Genomic DNA, 21,821 nt, shown 5'->3' on the forward strand with positions numbered 1-21,821 from the left:
GTATTTTTCTATCATTTGAGATTGTTTCGGATGTTTGAGGTTGCCTGACTGCCAAAATGTTTCAGGATTAAAATCGACTAAACTTAATCGTGATTAAAATGCTCAAAAGAAGAATACGTGCCCAAATGATGACACTAGCTGCGTGGCTGCCTATCTCTATCCTTTTGCGTTCAAGTTGCAGCATTACGCATCTCTATTCTATCCATGTCCTTGCCCAAGTGCAACTATAGGCATCATAATTGCATTTTTACTTAAATCTGAGTGTTCCAAGAAAGGATCCTATTCAAACTATGATATCTCTGGGCTGAGTAGTTCTACAAAGACAAAAAGTGCATCAAATTGAAGACTAATGTCCTAGTTCTGTGCTGATATTATTTTCAGTACTAGTACTGAGTACTAGTACTGAGTACTAGTACTGAGTATTGGTACTGAGTACTAGTACTGAGTACTAGTACTGAGTACTAGTACTGAGTACTGGTACTGAGTACTAGTACTGAGTACTAGTACTGAGTACTAGTACTGAGTACTAGTACTCAGTAGTTGTACTCAGTACTAGTACTCAGTGCTAGTACTCAGTGCTAGTACTAGTACTCAGTACTAGTACTCAGTACTAGTACTCAGTACTAGTACTCAGTACTAGTACTCAGTACTAGTACTCAGTACTAGTACTCAGTACTAGTACTCAGCCAGTTCCGTTCATCGTGAATGACCATCAGGTGTAATAAGTGTGTGCACAGTTGTACTTCTGTGGGGCAAGGTCGAGTGGTGCAGTGGGTAATGTGATTTGCTGAGAGGCCAAATATATAGGTTCAATCCCTGTGCATTGTAATTCATTTTCCTAGTGCTTCGGAGAGATGGACACGATTCTTATTATTGTACAGATTTACATCGATTCAATGGTGTAAGTTCACTTTTAACGCCTCACATTATATTTATCTCTCACATGTTCGTATAAACAAGAACACGTTAAATTTGAATAAAGGAAATTTACTAAAACTGTAAAATTTGAGGATAAAATGTTCTTAGACCGTTGGATTTGCTAAGCAACTAGAATTTATGGTAGCAGTTCATCTTTCAGTCTAATAAGTGAACAGTCAACATGCGGATGAATATAGTTTAAATGTTTTGGTGTGGTTGTCTCGTAAGTTGCGAGCCTTTTGAGTAAATCACCGATCTCTGAAATCAAGCAGAATTTCAAGCAGCTCCTGAAAGCTACAATGAGAGTTTGATATACATGTGAGTGTATAGTTTTCTCACCGCTTGTAATATTTGTTTGTTGTTTACAAAATGAATTGGAACTAGCAGAGCTGGCTATTTTTCACAAATATCAGTCAACCGTGCTGGAAATTAAAGTTGTTCCCAACGAGACATCTGGTAAAGTGAGGATTTGTTAAATATTTTGAAAAGGTATGTTTAATAAGGATACTCGCCTATAAATGAAGGACCAAAGTGTTTGTATTTGTGAAAAGATTGGTACAAAAGAAACAAAAGAAGTAACAAATTCACATTCTTAAAAAAGTCTCCCAAATAAAACAACGGTATATGCACTATGTATAAAATGGAATGTGGTCTGATTATAGATTTCAGGAAGGGTACCGAATGTGATCAAGGTATGTTCTAGGTAAACGCTTGTCAGATGTTCTCAGTCAAATAACATGGTGTGTCACCTCTATACACTCATCAGAACTGTCAAACGCTCGCTGTGTATTCCTCACACACGTCTGCTGTTTCTTCTTGCATTTCGATACAACTATCAGCATCAATATTTGTGTTTGTTATTCTTTCCTTTACCGCAGTCCTTCCACTGGACTCCGTTGGATCGGCAATACTGATCCCTGAATTTGGATCTGTATTTAAACTCATTGAAGAATTTAGTCTTCGTTGCATCTCTTTACACACCCACTCTGTTTGCTTCTGCTTCCTTAAGCGATACCTACGAACAGGGAACATAGATACAACATAAACAATAGCCAGTAAGTTTAACTATCATATATAATATACACACTTGCTAAGGGTGTCTATTATCAATCACGAGGCTCCACTTATATAAATTCATCCAGCAACAGTGACTCATATTCACCAATAAACTAGTAATAAGCTATGACATTATATACTACTAACCACACTTTTATGTGAGAGATAGGATTTGTGCTAGTCAAAGCAACAGCTATTTGTTGGAGGCAGGAACCTCTATGATAAGACCTATGTGTATTACGGCTGACTTCATATGACCAACATTTATGTGAATTCACGAATATTTTTTTCAAAATTCAAAATTCTTGCGGTCTCTACATTCACTGGCGTTGTTAGGAAACGTACAAGTACGTGTGCAAACCTGTTTATGCTAACATCAAAGATGGAGCGGTGTTGAGATGCTCATTATGCTGGGCTATAAATCTTGCATGAAACAAGGCTTGATGAACAGCAATTAGACGTCAAGCCAAGAAAAGTAGAAAAGACAACTCCGAAAGGTTTTAGAAGATTAAGCCAAGCATTGTGTTTAATACTTTGCTAACAATACAATAATATGATTTCCACTCTATCAGAAGTGTTTACTATAATATAGCACACAGTTTTCTATGTTAACTTTATTGCATCATATTCTATCCCTATGAACCTCAGTGCTTGTCTTTTGTTGAACATTTATTGGTCATCTCTCTGTCCAGTTATAGCAATTAAAATCTAGCACAAAAATCTGCTTCGCAGAGGATTTGATCTCGGTATCTCCAGGTCTGACTACCAGCGATCTTAACCACTACACTATAATCATTCAACTGACCATAGTGACGAATGATTGTGATTACATTTATTACAACGGTTAAAAGACTCACACTTAAAGCACTAAAGGTTATTAACCAGCACAGTTGATCGTTAAGCGTAATGTAACGATTATTAAGCAGGTTTAAAATTGGCTAGTGTTTTAGTAAAGATTTAGACTGATAGCTTATGAGGTATGTTACCCAAATTCATTGGGTAATTATTTTATTACCCGTGTAATGGTGGCCATTCACTTAGTTAAAATATAAAACTGAAAAGGTATATTAATATAGTTATGACAAATCTAAAAGTTGACAAGCAATGCATTTCTTTTATAACTAGACTAGTTGAATGCCCGGCGTTGCTTGGGTAATAAAAAAGTCTTTGCGCAGAATTTTGTTTACTAAATACAAGATTTACCATTCTAACCTTTAAACTTCATATCATGAGAAAAGTGTTTTTGTGCAGTTCAAATGAACTAAGAGAACAAATAACCAATGAGTATGTGGACGTGTGTGTATAAAAAGTTTACGGTGCAGCAGAAGCTCGTTGTATTCAAAGTTTAATTGGCGATATTAGTACCTCTCGATACTGGTACAAACGTAAAAATTAGTTATCAGATTTTCCTTGTCTGATACATTGTCTGACCGAATGGAGAAAGAATGTGGAGGCAACGTCTACTCCAGATAATACAGTTGTCCATGTGAAAAGCATTTACCTTTTACAGATTTACCGAAACGGGAAATAAGAGTGTACCAGCACATTTGAAATTGAAACGTCACATTTGAAAATTACAAATTGAAAAAATAGGAAATGGTAAAAAATTAACATTAAAAAAATAACAAACGCAAAAGGCAATATTAATTAATAATAAAACGTGCATCTCCATTTAGCGATAAGGATACTGTAGATGAAATAGCTAAGAGTATAAGAAGGGCTCGGGATGGACTCAGCCTTGTGGTTAGGTGAGCGTGTTTGACATTTTGTGGTTGCTATCATCATTAGTGCAAATTCAGTATGAAGTGAATTTTTCCTTCATAAAACATAAAGCTATAACTGGACAGACAAAAGACAAACTTTAAGATCTATAGATGATGTCTAAGGAAAATGGCAAGTTACCCCAGAAGAAGAATTCATTCTTGAGATATGAGGATCATATTAAAGGTTTAAGAGGAACCTGGTGCCCAGTTTATGACATCAACATGTTAAAATTAAAATGCAAGTGAGTGTAAACAAAGCATAAAATGCTTACTTTGGAGTATTTCGTCTCATAAGTTTGTAGGAGTTATCTTCCCAGTTGGGGAGAGGAAGTAGAAAGAGGAGGTTTTCGGCTATGAAATCAGAGATTTGTATAGAAGGGGAATTGGCCATCTCTTCTAATCTGGCGACTTCTTCGTCTAACTTTATAGAAAAGCAAAACTTGAGAAAAGGAAACTTGGCCTACCACAAGCATAGTTAACAGAAATCTACGGATAATAATCAACAGTGTTTTTAGGTCATCGAATTATTCTGGTTGCAATGCACGCTTACGCCTATCAAATAAAATGTAGGTTCTAACTATGTCAATAATCTCTACTATGATGAGAGCCGTGTCTATTCATCAATCTGTCCGAAGCCCCATTGGAGCCAAAAAGATTGCATCGTCTAGGATTCGAACTTGCAGTTTTTAGTATGATGGACTGACTGCCACTCCACCACCGCCTGGCATTTCAGAACAATTGTAGAGATACTTATTACACCTGATGATCTATCACAGGACATTAGACTAGGGCACTAGTATTTATAATTACTAGGTACTAGTATTTACATGTATAATAACTAACTATACAAATAAGAGTTACAAGAAAAGCTCTCTTAACACATACAATTACTAAGTTTTCCTTCATTGAAAATGTAGTGACACGCGCCTGTGCCGAAGCCCTATGCGAGGCTGACTAGCAGATCATGTTTCCATAGAGTACTATAGTAGTGTGAAAATTGTGCAACAGCTTATGTCAAAGTTGTGTTTTTAAAAGGTCAAGGACAAATAACAAAGACAAATATTAAGGACAAATATCAGATTCTCAATTCTATTTACATTTTAAACTATTCACTTATCACTAAATCTCACAAGCTAATAAAGAAAATGTAGTAAGGGAGGAAGCAAAATGAAGTGTTTTTAAAAACTTTCATTATTTCAGCAGTTAGCTAGGTTTTCTGTCTGGGGTGCTTTCAGGTTCCCTATACAAAGGGGTCTTCAGGTTCCCTATGCATAGGGGTTTTCAGGTTCCTTATGCAAGGAGGTCTCCAGGCTCCTTATGCAAAGGGGTCTTCAGGTTCACTATGCAAAGGGGTCTTCGGGTTCACTATGTGAAGGGGTCTTTAGGTTCCTTATACAAAGTAGTCTTCAGGTCCCTATACAACAGGGTCTTCAGGTTCCCTATACAAAGGGGTCTTCAGGTCCTCTATACAACAGGGTCTTCAGGTTCCCTATACAAAGGGGTCTTCAGGTCCCCTATAGAAAGGGGTCTTCAGGTTCCCTATACAGAGGGGCCTCCAGGTTCCCTATGCAAAGGGGTCTTCAGGTTCCCTATACAAAAGGGTATTCAGGTTCCCTATACATAGATGTCTTTAGGTTCCCTATACAAAGGGGTCTTCAGGTTCCTTATGCAAAAGGGTCTTTAAGTTCCCTATGCATAGGTGTCTTCAGGTTCCCTATACAAAGGGGTTTTCAGGTTCCCTATACAAAGGGGTCTTCAGGTTCCCTATGCAAAAGGGTTTTCAGGTTCCTTATACAAAGGGGTGTTCAGCAAAGGCCGTAGTACAAGATATTTCTATATTTTCAATGTTTTTACGCTAAGATCACCGAACACTAGCATTATAACAAATGCCCTAAAATCCTGCTAAAAATATTCAATCGCATACATCCCCAGGTCAGGGAATAACGTGCAGTGTTAACCACATCCAAATGAACGTGGCATGCAGAAAACAACTCCAATTTTATGAATGGAAACTATACAAATGCTTATTAGGCAAGCCATTTTATGATAGATGTGCTTTGATATTGCGTCAGGCTTACTTGATAGGCATCCAGCAAGCACCAAATAGTATAAGAATGATCAGATAACGGACCTGTTATCTCGTGTAACGCTAAATTTATTTGAGTTGTGGCCATTCTCGGTGAACTTGCTACTCACAAACCTAGACATGTTTAAACGTCAACTGTTGTGAGCACTTTTCATGCATTTAGTAGAGCATCCAAAGGAGTATATTGGCTATGACTGACAGAAAAGCACTAGGTTGCACAACTAGATTATATTGCTATTGCAACCAATGCCAAATGAGAATGTCTAGGTAGGCATGATCTTTGTCAGCAAACTATCTGTCTGTAAGTGGAAAACTTAAATCCTACAAAACATACTTCCATTATTTGTTTCCAGCAAGTTATTTCTTTTTGAGAAACCATCATAAACAATGATAGCCTTCTCATCATTCACAGCCATAATCAATAATCTATAATCAACACCATTTTAAAGTGACTATGACCGAGTGTTTGACCACTTACTGCTATTATCTCCACCTGATGAAACTCTGAAATTGAGAATTAAGGGAATTTTGGATTGATGATAATGTTTCAAAAATGGCAAGCTGTTTAGAAAATCATTTCAGATGCCATAATCTTTACTCGGTAGAGTGAATTACCATTGGTCAATTGAACAACCAATAATGTGAGCAGTTGAGCTGCATCAGGGTGTCTAACAACAGATGTTCGACTGCAGCGTGAATCAGTGTAAGTAGCTACGGTTATACATTACTTAGTTGAAATTAATAGAGCTTTGATTTCATAAGAATCCAAGGCGCAAGCCTTAAGTCCTACAATATTAACAAACCTTGCGAAGTTCTGCGTGCAGAACTTTAGTCTGAAGTTCGAGTTCTTTAATTTCCTCAGGAAAATCAGACTCGAGGCGTCTGGTGTTTGAGCTGTTGATAAAACCCATTCCAAGCACCCCCTGCGTGTCGATGTGATGATTATTAGATATACCATCTGACATTTTCCATAAAGAAAGAACCTGCAGCATAAATATATTTTGAATAAGAATGAGTATAACTTGTAATGCGGCACGTGCACCACCCCCACTCCCCTTCCTCAAATAGTACACTATACATAAAGGCAACAAGTAGAGATGCCCCGATTCTAATTTCACCAGCCGATTCAGATACCGATTCGATATACCGATTCTTATTGAAAAATAATCCGATTCAGATACCGATTCAGATTCTTTTGTGTTGCATAGATTATTGGTAATTTTATTATGCAAATATAAATATAATGCAAAGAAAATTTAAATATTGATGTATTTATTTGTTAGTATTTATGCAAAAAGATATACATGTACAAAAAGGTACATGTATATATATTCACATACTGACACACCGTGCATCTAATAACAAAACAGTCCATGCTTCTCAATGTGTGTTATTAATAATGGTAATTACTGTTAGTGGCACAGCTTTCTCTGTGATAATGAAGTCTCTCTTCTACTGTTGAATGAACTGCTGCGCCTGTTACAGTACAAGTCTAGAGCAAATAAATGCGGTCTTTAATTACCGTTAGTGATTCAATTATCTCAGCGAGACGTCTCTATCTTCTATCACTATCGATGTAGCTTAGCTAGTCGTACTGAAAAAGGACTCGCTTGCTGCAGATTATGGAGACCAGGCTAAACACCGATAAGCCATAGAGGTTATTTTATGCGATACAAACGATACAACATATCGTCAGGATCAAGCGAGAGATAAATAACTTTATGCATCGACTGCTCAAATTACTTTCGGAATGCTAGTAAATAGAAACATTACACCGCATTCTTGTTTCTCATTATGGCTCTATTGTTTGTGATTGGCTACAATAAATCATATCGCCGTAATTGGGAAATACCTAGCCTGTCTTGACAAGCTGTTGTTTTGCGTAGTTGTCCCCCCGTCGAGCGGCGAGCAACAACAGCTTGTCACAAGACGTACTGCACCTGATGCATCAGCTGCACTTATAAGGAGTTGTTCTCTTCCGTCTACGCGGCTCGGCTGCGATGTTATTCCGGTCGCTTCATTGGTAATCATAACGGATTTCACGCAAAAATTTATGTAGAAAAATTAAGATAAGAACGTTTAACCAAAGACCAGGTTCTGGGATAAAATTAAGTAAAACTTAAGAATAAAATAAACTCAAAATAAAATCCATAAGAGCAAATAAAACTGACTGATACAAAAATAGAAATAAAACTGACTGAGCGCACAAATAACGACATGTTTAGTCGCTGTTGTTGCCTAAGTTCTCAAATTCTAATAAAGTTTACTGCAGAGAGGGGTCGCCAGTTAAACGTTCTTATCTTAATTTTTCTACATAAATTTATGCGTGAAATCCGTTGATTACCGAATTACCGAATGGAGCGACCGGAATAACATCGCAGCCGAGCCGCGTAGACGGAAGAGAACAACTCCTTATAAGTGCAGCTGATGCATCAGGTGCAGTACGTCTTGTGACAAGCTGTTGTTGCTCGCCGCTCGACGGGGGGACAACTACGCAAAACAACAGCTTGTCAAGACAGGCTAGGAAATACCGCACTTTGTGATTACGTCCTGACTAAAGCCAAAAGATTGCTCAGCTGTGTGAATGTTTATTAGGCTATAGAAATGAAATAGATTGTGTGACAGGCCCGGAATTCATTAGGTAAAAGTAAGGAACTTGCAGCTGATTATTTTTTATTAAAGTAGCAGGCTAAAATACGGTTTTCTGGTAAATAGTTGATATGTAAAAAGTATCTGAAGTTTCCGATACTTTAAGAAAAGATCGGCCGATACCGATTCAGATACTTAACACCCATATCGGCACCGATACCGATTCCGATATTAGAATCGGGGCAACTCTAGCAACAAGACAATGCCAATCGTCAAAATCATTTTCCGAATTTCATCAGTCTTGCGAGGTAGGGTGATGATGCATGACGGCGCATCATCCCGCGCTGATTTACCAGACAATTTCATGTGAATGAACCTCAGCTTAGCTTAAAAGCTGCCTTTGTAACCAATCATAAGCCATCTAAATGAATAGCCTAAGAATCTATGCAAGCAAACATCGATGAACAACTGTCATCCTAGTATTACGATTGATTGTGCAAGCTGCTCATCAGGTTTGACTGTTTAGGCAACCTTTGGTTGTCGTAATTAATTCTCAAACAAGGATTAGTTAAGACAGACACTCTATGTTTCCATGACACGGAGGATGCAGATTTGAAGTTGTGCGCACATTGAGGTGTCGTGCGACAAGTATTTCAATAGTCATTCGCATGTTGCCGATTAAGGTGGACACTTTGCCAAAAAAGATAAGGACATCTACGCTACAGGTTGTAGTGGCGCATCCGGAATTGCTCAAATTGAAATTAGAAAGACCGAAGTGTGGAAGATGTTTAAAATGGAATAGCTTGCATGACATTCCTCCGCAAGTGGCGCTTCAACCTTTTGCAAGCGTGAAACATTCGGTAAAAATTTGGGCGCAGCAAAACTCGCTAGATTTGTGGACTTTTATGGTTTTCATTTTGCGGATGACTCAAACATATGAATTACCTGCGTGATGGAAACATAGTGGCTGTTTGTTACGTCGTTTTATTTCGTCAGCACAAGCTTTTAGTCTGTCGCCATAATCTTGATGACAGGAAATTAAATGAATATAATAAGAAGCCATGAAAAGAAAAAATTGTTTCGGTGTGTGTGCAGCTATTAATGGTAGCTCAGGTTTGAGCTCTACGTCTACTAAGTGAAATATGCCCGACTATCCGAGTTATCAACACGCGGATAGCCTGATAGAAAGTTTAAAGATTATAGGTAGGAAATACAAATTGGTGAGGCATCAAATGGTTCAACTGGAGACAACCAACTTGAATGGAATTATTAAAGGTTGAAGACTAGAACTTTAGCTCCTAGAATATGGCACGATCAAAGAGCCCGTACCAAACAACTGTTACATTACGCAAAAATGCGGGATATGTGACATGAAACCGCTGCTCTCATCTACAACACCAACTTCACTGTGAGCTATTTGGCTTTCTAAACATACATTCTTATATATAGTCATTACTATAATAAGAGCCGCGTCCGTCTGTCCAAAGCCCTGGGTGGCGGCTGGGAAAAAAGAACGCCTTGCACAGGATTCAAACTCTTCGCATTCGGCTTATCAACCAAACCTACTAACACTTGCACCAATCAGCCACCTCTACATACTTCTGAATAATTGTGTGTATACATATTCTCTGTGCTTTGTCGGCACACATGACAATCTCTCCCGATACACTGAACTGCTGGTGTACTAGTAATAATAACGTTAGATCTCACCTTTGGTCCAAAGAGCACACCGAGCATGATCGTTGTGCTGAGCAGTATGAGGCAGCCGACGATACTGTAAGATAACGTCGGGTCATTCTGCAGGAACTCTGATACAATAACCAGGATAATAGACGCGAGCAACACCACATATATGTTTATCATAATACCTGTAACAGTTACAGCCAACTGTAACTCCTGCTTTCCTATACCATAGAAATGCTTGCTGAATTCTTGCTAAGTCAACCCTCACATTCAACTTGGCACAAATTAGCAGTAAATATAAATACTTTAGTGCAAACTTTTTATAACAATTGCATAAAAAGATTAACCCTGGTTAAAAATGGGAAGAGACTGTATGTAAGTAACACAGCTTGAAACAGGCCAGCAATCTGGAGGTAAATGTACGAAGGTTACTCAGTACAGATGCACAGATAACTTCCTGCTGATTGAGGAAGGGCAGTTTTGCCACAATAAAAACTCTCACTCAAACACAACTCTTATAAGTTATCTTTCTAGCAAGCAAATGTTGCTGCAGGAATTGCGAGTCATATTTTGTGTTTTTTCTTGTTATTACTTCAGCATGAAATAATTACCTGTGCATTGTTGATGTTCACGCTTTACAATTTAAATAAAATTTTGGTTTTGTTTTAATTCATCTTTGTGCAAAAATATACACTAAATTATACAAACTTTAAAACAAAAATAAATGAAAAGTGCTGTTTTAATCTAATTAATAAATTCAAAAACAATATATTGTATCTTGAAATTTATGAATACATTTTATCAAAATATCCAATAGTAGTTTCATTTTTTATTAGTCAAAATCTTAATTTTAAGATAAGCCCTTTAATTTTAAGGGTGCATAGATACTTAGAACTTAAACTAATTTGTTATTATAATATTACACAATGGCGTTATTAACAGATATGCAAATGCAAAGAATGTGTCAACGAATCCCTACAACATTCTGACATAATAATAACATACAAAGTCTCTTAGGATGGTCTTGTACATTCAGAGAATAACTACCTGCCTAACGTGTCATATTGCATATACTTACAGAGTAAATGAATTTATCCGAACGTGTTACGTTATATCCTTTCATGCAGTGTACAGTTATAAGAGTTACTATAGCAGTGCCACTCAAACAAATGAGTGATACCGATAAGGTATTTACTATGTTTCCATTATGAGGAGGATGTGGGTTTGGAATTGCGTGCTCCTTGAGTTACCGTGCGATAAGTATTTCAATAGCTGTCCTGCCATCTTTTTGTGTGCACCATTCGCAAGTGCTGTTTCATCTTTCACAAAATGAGAGTCAATAAGAATTTTCAAGTACTAAAACTCGCATGACTTGACGGTTTTTATCGTCCCCATCTTGAGGTAAACTTGAGGGTTAACCGTGTCATAGAAACATAGCAGACGTCATCAGAGAATACCTAGGAATAACGGTCAAGGAAAGGCGTGACCACCACTGAATAGCTCGTGATCAATTGCTTACTTTTGCTGTCGTTCAGGGTGGGTATGGAGACATTCCTTGTTGTCCACGCTAAATATACTCCCCAAATCAACAGCATCCCTTTGTATGCGTAGACAACACCAAGCCATTTGGACAGGTATTTTGAGCTGCAAGTGCTATAGTGTAGGTAGACATCTTTGTCAAGGTCACTCCTTTCAGGCTACAATACGAAGTTAGACAACTCCCAAATACAACTTTTAAATTAAGAGGGGCGACTTCAAGCAAGCATAATATTCTCCTTAATACAGATAGATATGAATTTTATTACCACAGGTCGAGAGTTCAAAAGGATAGGTCAAGACTGTTCAAAGCAAATTTGATCATTACACAAAAATGAGATAAAATAAAAATTAAACAAAGAATCGTAAAGTAAGATTATGCATATTGAAAGCCCTGCAAAAAGAAAAATTATACTACTATATCATGTTTATTACGCCGGAGATCCTACAAACTCTGCCAAAAATAATTTGGAGAGATTCTAAAGGCAACCGCATGGGTTAAATAAGAAGGCTGACAAGAATAGTAATACAGATACTGTCATCCGAAAACGATTCTTTACTGTTGGAAAACATTTGCAATGAAATTAGAGCATTCAGACAGAGTAAAAACATAATGAATTTCTCTGTTCTCACAGGTCCACCATTGTGATAGCTCAATGTGTGTTTACGCAGGTACATCATTGTGATTGTTCAACGTGTGTCTGCTGGACCTTGTTGTTCATAAAAAAGTTTTTGTTGGAAATGGTAATACAGGACTTTTAAGTGAAATAGTTAGCTTAACCATTGGCAGCTTTTATTAAAAAAAGTTAGAAATCCTTGAGATGTGAAAATGCGTTTACACCAGGGAAATTCTTTGAAGTTGTGTTTCCGATGAGAGCGTTGGAGTTGGAAAGGCTTCTAGTATGTTTACAATTTATAAAACTTTTTTGCACTGACCTTACATCAACTCAACTGAAAATATGATTATACAAATTGTTCACACTTTTTAGCAAATGAAATACTGTATCAATATCCAATCCATTTGCTTGTATGTTTAGCTCTATTAACATTGCATGATATGATTGGTCAATTCCATGTTGTACTCCGTCAATCGCGACAGTCAAAAACAGACAAGTATAGTACACAGCATTTCACCGATTTTATGTCGGTGACTGGAACAAAGCAGTTTTTACAACCGTTTCTTGTTTGACACTAAACAGATTTTGTCAACGTGGATGCATTCCTAATAAATCATTCTGCTGTAACCTTGAGTTCTCACGTGTCACATGATAATTGCATAGATATAATGCTTATAGATATAAGTAAGCTAGGCGGAAGATGATAGAATACTCAAATCAGAAAGATCTAGGCAAGAGGCACAGAGTTTGCTATAAAAGCCAGTCAAGGCTGGTTGAAAACTTACAGCAAGCAGAACAGTGTCGTGGATAGTGAAGGGATCAATGAGATGCCAGCTTACAATGAATGCCACATCAAACAATACGAGGGAACCAGTGAATAGCAGCAAGTTTCTGTCCTTTAACCTCTGCAAAATACATATTGTTATATTACTTATAGGGAGTATGTAGGGGTGTGACACAAGAACTTTAACAAATTTTGTTAGTAATGGCTAACAATGGCTAACTAACTAATGACTAACCAACTAATAGCTTACTAGCTAATGGCTAACTAACTAATGACTAACTAACTAATGGCTAACTAACTAATGGCTAACTAACTAATGGCTAACTAGCTAATGACTAACTAACTAATGGCTAACTAACTAATGGCTAACTAACTAATGACTAACTAACTAATGGCTAACTAACTAATGGCTAGCTAACTAATGGCTAACTAACTAATGGCTAACTAACTAATGGCTAACTAACTAATGACTAACTAACTAATGGCTAACTAACTAATGACTAACTAACTAATGACTAACTAATTAATGGCTAACTAACTAATGACTAACTAACTAATGGCTAGCTAACTAATGGCTAACTAACTAATGGCTAACTAACTAATGGCTAACTAACTAAAGATTAACTAACTAATGGCTAACTAACTAATGACTAACTAACTAATGACTAACTAAATAATGGCTAGCTAACTAATGGCTAACTAATGGCTAAGTAACTAATGGCTAAGTAACTAATGGCTAACTAATGGCTAATTAACTAATGGCTAGCTAACTAATGGCTAACTAACTAATGGGGGGGGGGTTGGGGGTTTTCCCCAGGGAAATCTTTTAGTATAACTAGTCCAAATGGTGCAAGTCTAGCACACTTGGCTGCTGATGGAGCACATGTTCTAACAGCACATTTGACATTATAAACCAGTTTTCTAAATATAAAACTGTTTATTGAGATTGTCTTTAACAACGCTTAGGAGACTACTTGTCTCCTACACCATTTAGCATTGTACCCGGTGATAATTCTACCTCATGCTAGCTGTGGCCAACCCCTTTAGCATCTTTCATTCACATTATATTTTTAATAAGCGTTGTTAAAGACGATCTCAGTAAACAGTTTTATATTTAGAAAACTGGTTTATAATGTCAAATGTGCTGTTAGAACATGTGCTCCATCAGCAGCCAAGCGTGCTAGATTTGCACCATTTTGACTAGTTATACTAAAAGATTTCCCTGGGGAAAACACCCAACCCCCCCATTAGTTAGTTAGCCATTAGTTAGTTAGCCATTAGTTAGTTAGCCATTAGTTAGTTAACCATTAGTTAGTTAGCCATTAGTTAGTTAACCATTAGTTAGTTAGCCATTAGTTAGCCATTAGTTAATTAGCCATTAGTTAGTTAGCCATTAGTTAGTTAGCCATTAGTTAGTTAGCCATTAGTTAGCTAGCCATTAGTTAGTTAGTCATTAGTTAGTTAGCCATTAGTTAGTTAGCCATTAGTTAGTTAGCCATTAGTTAGTTAGTCATTAGTTAGTTAGCCATTAGCTAGTTAATCATTAGTTAGTTAGTCATTAGTTAGTTAGCCATTAGTTAGTCATTAGTTAGTTAGTTGTAGGAGATGAGTAGTCTCCTATGAAATAATTTAATTAAATAATATTGTAGAATTAAAAAGTGAAATTAATAGAGCACCGTGTTAAAAATAATGCACTTATACTATAGTCTATAATACTGAGCAAGTAGTGGATTTAAGATTGAGCTATGCATGTTACATGCATAGGTCAAACTTAAATTTATTTCTATGAACAAAATTTTTTGTACATAAGCATTCTTTTACATATCTACTACTACAAAAAAATACAACCATCTACAATTGTCTCAGTATAAAATGCTTAGAAGCATTCCTTTCGGTAGAGTCCAACGGATAACGTTGCCGTGCGAGCTACCATAACAATAGTTTTTCTCTGTATATTCAATTATAATAAAAGTCCAAAAAGTTTACATCACTTCTATCATCTGAATTGTTTTTATTCTGATCACACAAAAATCACTAAGGATCTCAGGATCAAATAATTTTTATTTTACTGTTTTAAAAGTCGAGCCTATGTTGACTGGTTTTTCCAACTTTTATTCTTTTCCAAGGAGGCGCGATTTCTTTAGCTTTTAGCACAAAGCATTGCCTTTCAGATAATCGTTTTATAATGTAATTCATTGAATAATATCTTGTTGATGATATTTAAAACTTACTAGCATTCATATCCTTTGTTTAACGTTACTAGACAACAGCTTAAAACGCTCACGACAACAGCTTATAAACGTCTACCGACAGCGACATAAATGTCGTTTCCCCACGCAACCAATAAACGACATTTATTATGGTCGTTTTCCCACCCAAAGGGTTAAAATCAAGCAAAATGACGGGAATTCCGGGATTTTGAGCCTCAAAAAATGGTACTGCCATGGCAGTAGCTGCAGTATAGGAGGCTACGGCACTGTGTATGGTATAACAATAACATCCAAAGTAGGGTAATAAAATTACCAAGATCAGGAGTCTAGTAAATGCTCAGTTTCATAGCTATAACAACAATACATACACAAGTTATTAGCATACGCTACTACTCATGCGCAAGTGTGCCAGATGATTATATTATATAAATAGTTTAATGAGAAAAATGTATTTGAATAAAGTAAAGTTGTCTACCCCTGTAACCATTTTGCGTGCATTGTGTACACTTTGTTGCTGTCACTTTTTTTTAATGTTCTCTCAGTCTAATCTGATAATCCAAACACAATTATGAGGTCAGCCCAAAAATTATTTATTTTTATTCAGCTGCGATTGTTCATAGCTATACAGTTGATCTTGCAATTATATTGTTTTGACACCCAAACGCTTCATACGGTACACCAAATCCTTCAAAATATATTTGGATGGCAGTGACTAGACCAAACCTTTCTTGAAATCTTGCCATGCATGCTGCTGTTGAAGATGTAGTAGACTCTGTAAGCCTTAGCGCACATGGGACCAAAAACAAATGAGTAGCCTCCGCAGAGCAGTAGATTCCTCAGCTAAAAATGCACAACTCCTAGTACACAGCTGATCTTGACAATTTGACTTCTATATGACAGACTTTGGAGCCGAGTGGTTAGTTTTGTATAAGTAATGAGGATTTTCTAGATCTAAGGCTTAAGCTAATTAAAAGAAGAATGATGTTATAAAATGGAAGTATGAGGAGAATGGGCTGATAACAAGTGTTAACAAATATTTCACGGAGTATCCAACCATTTTATTTAAAAAAATTGTTATACATTTACATATATAAAATAAATTGTTTATCGTAATCGCCAATGGCAAGCTTTGTATAAGCCAATCTATTACTTACCTTATATATATACTATATATATTAAATATAATATATAAGCCAATCCATTACTTACCTTATATATATACTATATATATTAAATATAATATATATAATGTATATTATATATAATATATATTATGTATATATTTATTTTGTTATATAAAGAAGTAAAGATGACTGACAAGCAGTAAATGAGATAAAAAGTTTAAAAAATGACCAATAAACACACCTTGCCACAAATTGTTGCATGTGATATGAATAAAAATTTGTTAAAAATCTATTCCATCACCGCAATTGTCAGCCAAGTGCATTTCGCTTGACACGCGCATGCCTGATTATTGTGGTGATATATTATATATACTAGCTAAATGCTCGGCATTGTAGGGGTAATACATTTTTTTGCACAGAAAAGCAACATTTATTTACCATTTAACCTTTGAATAAAAGTGTTTGTTTCTTTCTGTGTGTGCTATAGGTTTGATTAAGTTAATGCTATACATGTATAATTATACATATATTTATAGCAAATTTGAAAAACCTGGGCATCTATTTTGCTTCTAGTAAATTTTTTCTTTTAGTAATTTAGTTCAAGCATGCTAGCTGAAGCATGAGTCTTTTAACAAATCACTATTGAAGATTGACAAGGTGTAATAAATATGTGAACAATTCAACCACCATACCCAGGCAGGCCACGTAGTTTGGTAGTTAGCTCGTCTGTCTGCATAACTAGAGGCTCCGAGTTCAATTCCAGCGCGAAGCGAATTTTTCATTTCTATAATTTTATCACTATAACTGGACACACGAATGACAGACAAACATTGAGGTTTTAGACGCCTACCATAGACACAACCATAGAATGTCACTCACAGTGCATATCCACTGGTAGGCTTGTTTAGTGAGCCTAGGGTGACTGAACCCAGTGACCGATATGTAGGCATAAAGACATACCGCTCCAGCTATGTTGAAGTAGTTCAACTTTGGACTGGACATCTTTATTAGCCTGTCAACAAGAACTTTATGAATAAATAGAAATAACACCTGGTCACCTTTTGTATTTGAAAACTTCTCTTGCCTTAGTAAGTGTGTCTAAACAAACCTAACATGAAACATGCTGCTGAAACAAGTTGAAATGCAGACAAAAACAGCCCAACATTCCATCTTTCAACACATCCATTGCATCAGTAGATGAACCTGCGGTGTATCTTTTGAGGTTCTAACAAAGTGATTGCTAGCAAGTCATGCATCATTGATGAGAAGCTGTTTTTGCATTCACTAAATTGACTAAGATATTAGAAATGATACGATCTGTAAAGAGAATGACTCCTAAGGAAAGATAACTCGGCGAAAAACCGCTCAACACCCACAGCCATTCAGCATGAAATCTAAACGAACTTCTCTAGACGGCTTTTGTAAAACAAACCAATGAGATTGCAGCTTTTGTCAAAAACCACTTACAACACAGCTTTAGTAAAACCAACTGATCAATATTTACCCAACACGCCGATATTTGCAGTTGATGACAAGAAAGACTAGAGCAATAACAGAAGCTGTGACAGAGAGAGCGCAGAAGAGACAGAGAACCGTAGCACTGATCTCTTTGTACTCATCCACACGCACCTTCTCATCCAGTGGTCTGTGTCCATCTGTAATATGATCATATTTTACATTCTAGAAACTGTTACACACATAGCAAAGTTATGTCATTGAACCAACAAACAGCAACCATATTGGCAAAAAACTGACAAGGTGTATGTTTGAATATGAAACAGCTTTTAAGTCTTTTGCTAAGAAACAGGTGTAATATGTTTGTTGGAGAAATAAAGTTGAAGAAGCAGAGCATCCGTTCTGTCAAAGCTGAGCTAGATTGTAGTCTGCTAGTAAGAAACACATTTATTACTATATGTTGAAAATTTTTGTCGATTGTATTCACCAAACGAGCAGAAATTAATTCTTTGAAGCGTAATTCACACACATTTTACTGACGTTAGATTTCAATAAATGATAATCTTTAATACATATGAAAGACTGGGGCCCCAAGCTAAGAGGATTTATATGATCTTCTGGCATTGCCTAGGTTTCTTCTGTAAGGACCCAAGACTAAAATGAAGGAACTCGGTTGACACAGTCAACCATTAAGAAATATGTGTATTCAAGTCATGAGGGTGTATGATGTAGTGGTACCCTTCTTATAGTTTCTGAATATGTCAGCGTGTATATTAGTGAAGATTTCGAGCAGAAATAGGCTACACAAAGTTACCAAACACTTTTCATTGTTACCATGTGAGAATGTAATGCATTTGCAAACAACATGGACATTTGAATGAACGAACTGCTGAAATTAGACACAGTGTATAGTCAGGAAAATATTAACCATTGGAATGCAATGCAGGTAAATCTTTATTATAATGAGAGCTTTATTCGTAAGAGTTTAATTAACATTAATTATTTATAATAATTAATTTAATTTATCCATTTGTCCAAATCCACAGTTGCAGGCTGGGAAAAATATTGTGTTGAATAAGATTTGAGCTCACGCCATTCAGGCTTTGCACGCTACCCCCTGCACAAATTGTTAACATTGCAGGAGTTTAGAATACTTGTGCACATACTTATTCTCTGAGCTTTGTTGGCACACATGATGATCTCTAATGGCAGACTGAACTGCCAGGGTGCTAGTATAGAATAAAGCATAAACTAGTTGATATGATCTGAAAGGAGACAACATTATCACAGCTGACAGCAAAGAGGTGCTACATGTAGCTATTAATGTTAGCCATTAGATGGAACTATTGATTCAAATGTGGTAGAGATGTGATAGACATTGGAATACAGCAAATATCTGAATAATAGAAAAGCAGGCATGTTGATCACTGCAATGATGCAGAGAGGATTGATTCATTACAAAAGATTAACCAGGAATTCTGTAGTGTTTCCTGTTACATTCACCGTCGTATAAGAATTATTGGAAAAAAATTATCCTCTTAAAGGTAAAACAAAGATATGACAACTCTCACCTGGCCAGAGAGAGTCTGACGTGACTTTCAGCCATCTATCCTTATCATTACTAGTAGTTAGTAGTTGAAATGTCTGATTTGCATCAAAGGCTGTCTTTGAATTATACCGATACAAACTCGATGTAAAGTTGCCTTGATATTTAAATCCCTTGTTTAAGGCAGCTTTGACAGTTTTCCGATCAAGCTTGCCAGCAGGAAGCTGAATAAGGAAGCTCTGAAGTTGGTAAAGAAGAGAGTGTATGATCGAAGAGTGCTCTTCACTAGATGATGACCTCACACCCTGTCATAAAAGACTTACAATTCAGATACCCAGAAAGGGTAGGAAGCAGCAAGCACAGAAAGTGCTGCAGAATCATCAGAAATCAATAAACCAAAAACTGTTTCTATTGCCATGTCTGACATGCAGTGGGGGGCTTCCATATTCTCTCATACCACTTTTTATAGAGTAGCAAAGAAATATGGAAGCCATTTTGACTACGATACAGTAGTTTCATAACAAATGACAATTCATTGTTCGACTTCCTGATTAAACCTAGTGGCATGGCACTGATATATAGGCATGGCACCTATATATATATATATATATATATATATATATATATATATATATATATATATATATATATATATATTTATATATATAAATATTTATATATTTATATATAATATATAAATACATGTATGCAGTAATACATGTATATATTCCTGCATGTATATATATATAAATACAAAGATATATATACATAAATATAAAGATATATATATATATCTTATATGTATAAATCTCAAAGTTTGTGTGCATGTGTGTAGATCGGTTTTTCCAGCGATAAATATTAAAATATTGGAATTGAGAATCTGTATCGCCAAAGATTAGATCGCGGAACCTCTCGTTCACCAGTCAAATACCTTACCAATTAATACCGAGAGTGATGGATTCATTGGGCAATATACATGTATGTTGCTATATACATATATATATATATATATATTTATATATATATAAATATTTATATATTTATATATAATATATAAATACATGTATGCAGTAATACATGTATATATTCCTGCATGTATATATATATATAAATACAAAGATATATATACATAAATATAAAGATATATATATATCTTATATGTATAAATCTCAAAGTTTGTGTGCATGTGTGTAGATCGGTTTTTCCAGCGATAAATATTAAAATAAAGGAATTGAGAATCTGTATCGCCAAAGATTAGATCGCGGAACCTCTCGTTCACCAGTCAAATACCTTACCAATTAATACCGAGAGTGATGGATTCATTGGGCAATATACATGTATGTTGCTATATATATATATATACATATATATATATATATATATATATATATGTATATTTATATATAATATATAAATACATGTATGCAGTAATACATGTATATATTCCTGCATGTATATATATATAAATACAAAGATATATATACATAAATATAAAGATATATATATATATATCTTATATGTATAAATCTCAAAGTTTGTGTGCATGTGTGTAGATCGGTTTTTCCAGCGATAAATATTAAAATATTGGAATTGAGAATCTGTATCGCCAAAGATTAGATCGCGGAACCTCTCGTTCACCAGTCAAATACCTTACCAATTAATACCGAAAGTGATGGATTCATTGGGCAATATACATGTATGTTGCTATGCGGATGAAAATACGCTACCGCTTTCCATTACAGCGCAAAATAATTTTATGCTTGCTCTCACGGCTCTTATTAGTAAAATTACTCAAATTAGCCTTTGGCAATGTGCTGGGCTAGTGGCAAGTGACAGGCAACTACATTACTTTTCACTGTTTATACGCTGGCTTTAATACCCATGCAGCAATTACCATAATACCCATGCACCGGGAATTCCAGTAATGTACTTGTATATATATACATTTACAGTGGTGATACAAATTATGGAACCGCCTTTGAGTTTGAGTAACTAATGCACTATAATGGCTCTCATATTAGTTATATTCAGTCCAGATATGAAAAGTTATATATCATTAGAAAGGGAATTTTATCAGCTGTCGCATTGTTTAGTTTTTTTCTGCATCCAAACATAATTCCATCGCTAGTGCAGTTAAAAGTGCAACTAGTCAGGGTGTCTCATAACAAGTCACTTTTTTCAAAAACAGTAGTCTGGTGAATGTCTAGAATTTCCAAATTCTTTGATCTGCTCAGTTTAACAATCATCTAAGACAACAATTGCATTGAGTGAGATGTTGTTCATTACGCAACGTAACCCAAGTAGTATTGAAAAGTCCTTCTGCTCTCAGTAAAAGTCATTCTAATAACTTCATCATCATGCCTCAACATCTCACGAAAGAAAAGCGTGCTGTAACAATTCACCTTCATTAGCAAGGGAAATCGCAGAGGAAAATTGCAAGGGAGGTAGGTTGCT

General features: G+C 35.8%; 1 pseudogene; it reads right to left on the reverse strand.

The window, feature by feature from the left end:
* Positions 1-1,689: 1,689 nt before the first annotated feature.
* The window catches only part of LOC137406234 (gamma-aminobutyric acid type B receptor subunit 2-like), a 42,043-nt pseudogene continuing 21,911 nt past the window's right edge, over positions 1,690-21,821 (reverse strand).

This window comes from Watersipora subatra, chromosome 10 (assembly GCF_963576615.1).
Source record: "Watersipora subatra chromosome 10, tzWatSuba1.1, whole genome shotgun sequence".
In the NCBI taxonomy this organism is placed as follows: domain Eukaryota; kingdom Metazoa; phylum Bryozoa; class Gymnolaemata; order Cheilostomatida; family Watersiporidae; genus Watersipora; species Watersipora subatra.